The sequence below is a fragment of the Coffea arabica genome, chromosome 3c (genome assembly GCF_036785885.1).
Source record: "Coffea arabica cultivar ET-39 chromosome 3c, Coffea Arabica ET-39 HiFi, whole genome shotgun sequence".
Taxonomy (NCBI): domain Eukaryota; kingdom Viridiplantae; phylum Streptophyta; class Magnoliopsida; order Gentianales; family Rubiaceae; genus Coffea; species Coffea arabica.
In genome coordinates, this window is record NC_092314.1 from 30462623 (window position 1) to 30466838 (window position 4216).

Consider the following 4216-nt stretch of genomic DNA (forward strand, 5'->3'; position numbering starts at 1 on the left):
TTACCTTCTAGCTGTTGGTTGTTATAGAAGTGGTGACTATTCAAGACGCCCGCAACTTGTATAGAAATGTTTGGAGGTTAGTTCTCTGCTCCCACTAGTGAAATTGCTCATAGTTTAACATTCTTAACCAATATTACTTGTCAAAAGAAATAAACTGTAGAACATTTTGGTTGTATTCAAGAGTGGTGTTTTTATCCCATTGCTTTTGTCTATGTTTGCTAGATTAAACCTGATTGGAGGCGGGCTTTATACCTTGAGAAGATAGTAAAAGAACAAATTACAAAAGGTGATAACTATATTGCTTTGAATCCTCGGGATTTTTTTTTGTTCGAGTATGGCAATACATGAAATAAAAGCTTAACTTTATGGTGCAGATGGTGTCATTGGAATTGGCATTTCAGTTACTGCTGTGGTACTCATAGCTGGTGGAATTATAACTGCATTAGCTTGCAGAAAATCATGACGACAGATTGTTATTTTAAGAGTAATTTCCTTGATATACAGTTTCCAATCTTGGAAGATGATGCATTTTAACCCTGCTAATTATGAACTGATGTCCTTTCTATTACTTTTAGTTGAAGTTAAGACTTTGTAAATATATATTTCAATGGATTTCATATGGTACCTCCGGACCGAAGCATATTATCTCAACTAAAATGTCTGAGCATTCTGGGCAAGCTGAAAATCACCTTGTAGTCCAATAGAAGTGTTCGACAGAGACAGAGAATTCTAAGTTTTGCTCTTTGTTTGTCGGACATTCTATGCTTCAACTGAGCAACTGTTCCATCGTCCGATTGTCATGAACGATTTGTCCTTTACCCTTTGGATATCCGAATCTTTAATCAATGTCCGAAGTTTTGTCCTATACTCAGCGATACTTCAACTTGAGATGCTTCAGACATCTGGTCCACCTGGTGATTGTACGCAGCTGCGTCCGAAGCTCAACGAAGAACTTAGTCGCTTTCTTGTTTTGCATTCTTTGTTTTGCCAAGTGCTTGATTACCTATACTAATAAAAGAAGAACTAGCTAAAAAATATTGGTCCAAATCATCGTTTTGATTTGCCAATCATTGAAACTAAAGATTGCGCAACCCATGGTTTTCATTTTTTTTTTTAAATGACAAATGAAAACTATTTCCCACACCTCCGTTGGGTTAATACTTATTTTTCCTTTCCTCATTAATCAAATAAATTGTCATTTTTTATTTCGATATTTTTCCTTATGCTATTGGGTATAGTGATTTTAATTTGTTCTACTGCAGTGACTGAAAAAAGCTAAAAGCAAGATTTTAGACTAGATACTAAGTATCGATAATAAGTAACTTGTCTGTGGAATAGACTTTTGTAATCAAAATTAAATATGTATACTTATTTTAGTTAAAAGAAAAAGCTAATGAGATTTTTCAACCTATGACTTTTAATTAATTATGCTGGTGGTTTTTTAAGTCATTTAGGAACTTGTTGAGATTTGAGATATTTGTGACAATGATGAACCAGAAAATTGATTTATATTTTTAAGAAAGGACTGGTAACTTGAAGTTACTATGTCTATTAATGTCCAGATTGCCCAAATATTTTTGCATGGTTGACATTTGGATAAGAATTTATTTGGATGATTTATTTGATCCAGTTACTGTAGCATATTGTGTGATGTGATGTATATGAGATAAAAAGGTGATTAGGAATTGTGTGTATGATGCAAGCAAAATAAAATCTGAAATTTTTACCTCAAATTCTTGTTGTCCAAACAATCATTCCGTATTGGGGTATCTTTTACTATTTAAATTCGCTACTTCCAAAATTGCCAATTAATTATTTGGAATAAGCATTTTTTTTTTTGGAATAAGCATCTTATAAGGAATTCTGGATGATAATTTTGCTGCTTTAAAAATTGCCAATTTTTTGGCAATAAAAATCATGTGAAAAGAGCAATATTTTTGACAATTTTTTAATGTTTATCTTTTGCAATGTAATGAAAGTAATTTCTGTGGTTAAAAAAATCCCCCCTTCAAAATACAAGTTACCTGTCTGCTACCAAATTAAAATTTTTGGTGACAATCCTAATTTTGATATAAATTTAACAATTGGTCCACTTTAAGGAATTTCACAATATAAATTGATTCATGTATCAACATCTAAATTATTTTAAATATGATAGAGAGAAGCATGCCGGAGCTACATATAGGTTGCCAGTTTCCCAGGTACAAATCAGGTGCAAACGTTTTATCAACTAAAAGCTACAACAAATGAAATCTTGCCTAAATGTTTCTTTCAATCAAATGTTACAACTAATGAAGTCCTACTACGTACTTTAAATTTTCTTGAAACATCCAGTGGCTAGTTCACATTCCCTCTTTAGTTATGAGAAAATCCTAGAAAGTAGAATCATAAACGAGGACAACAGTGGATTTCAATAATTGGGAACACAAGATTATATATATATATATATATATTTATATTTATATATATATAGGTCATGGCCCTTTCGGGGATTTAATTAGTTACTTCTGGAACATTGAAATGCTAGATTACTCCACATTAACTGGCAATTGGAGATTTAAGTTGACTTACAAGATCCACGCACCGGCGTATGTAATTACCCTTTCACTTACTAAACAAAATTTAAATTTACGAAAGATTTCCAATTTTTTACTCATACTGATTCATAAGTTCATCTTCCTAATGCTCTAAGATTCAGTGCAGTCATTATGGACTTTTTTTTTGTGATGAAAGATGGAACTATTACATTTTGGTGGTTATATTTTTCCGTATATTTTCTCCTAATGTTGTAACTTTAATTTTGTATTTTTTATCTGTTTAATTTATGCAAATTTGGATTTTATTGGGTTTTTTTTAGATGACAAATGAAAATTATTTCCCTTATCTCTGATGGGATAATAGTTATTTTTTCTTTCCTCGTTAATCAAAAAAATTGTCATTTTTGATGACAAATTCACAATGCTCTCTTCTGTTTTTCACCTTAGATTAATTTCAGCATTTTTCCTTGTGTTATTGGATATAGTGAATTTAATTTGTTCTACTGTGGTGACTGGAGAAAAACTGAAACTAGGATTTTCGACAAGATAATAAGTATGGATAATAAACAACTTGTCTGTTGAATAATCTTTTGAAAATCAAAATTTAAATTTGTATACTTATTTTGGTTAAAAAGGTATTGAAAATTTTCAGCCTATAACTTTTAATTAATTATGCTAGTGATTTTTTCAATTATTTAGTAACTTGACATGATTTGAGAATTCTTTGGCAATGATGACCAAGAAAATGTATTTTTTTTTCAAGAAAGGACTATTAAAATAGATGTTAAGCCCAATAACTTTGAAGTTTCCATGTCTTTTAATGTCCAGATTCCTACAGGGTATGGTTATTTTAAATAGTCAACATGCTCAAATATTTTTTTCTCTCTTGAAAATCAATCTAAGAAAAACTCGTAAAGCTAAAAGTCAATCAAAATATTATCACTAAAATTTATTTGAACGTTTTAAATTTTATCTGCATATTTAATCTTGAACTTTTTGACGTTTAAAATAATGTTTATATGCATGCTTAGCTTGCCCCCTCAATCAAATTCTTGGCTCCGCAACTAGTTGCATGGATGACTTGTCATTCCTTATTGGAGTGTCTTCTACTATTTAAATGTGCTACTTCCAAAATTGCTAATTATTTATTAGGAATAAACATGTTATAAGGAATTACTCCTCATCGCGTAAAAAGGTTCGACCGCCGTCATCACTTTGTTTTTTTCGCTTTGGTGATTACTATTTTTTTTTTCGGTTTATTTGATGCCTGATTTCATAAGTAACTAAAGAAGTTTTTTTTGGCAAAATATTATTTGAAATAAAAGTGCTATCCAAATATTGTTATATGGACCCTGCTGGCAAGATTTGGGATGTTAATTTCATGGACAGCAGGGTCTAGATAGCACTTTTATTTTAAATAATATTTCGCTTGTATCATAAAAATATTTTTCAAATCAATTTTGTATATTTTGAACTATTTTTTATCTCATATACATCACATCATAAAATGTGCTACAGTAATTATTTTAAATAATACTTTAAATAATATTCTATCCAAACACATTTACTATTGTAAAAATAATTAAGTTACAGTGCGATGTCAATTTCATGGACCCTGATGGCAAGATTTGGGATGTCAATTTCGTGGACAGCAGAAGGTTACAGTGCGTTTTCCTGTT

General features: G+C 30.6%; 1 long non-coding RNA gene across 1 annotated transcript; it reads left to right on the forward strand.

Annotated features, from left to right (window-relative positions):
- The first annotated feature begins 252 nt into the window (after positions 1 to 252).
- LOC140038101 (uncharacterized) lies at positions 253 to 598 on the forward strand. The gene is made up of 2 exons (XR_011841911.1): positions 253 to 286; positions 375 to 598. It is a non-coding gene; the product is annotated as an uncharacterized lncRNA (long non-coding RNA).
- Positions 599 to 4216: the final 3618 nt, after the last annotated feature.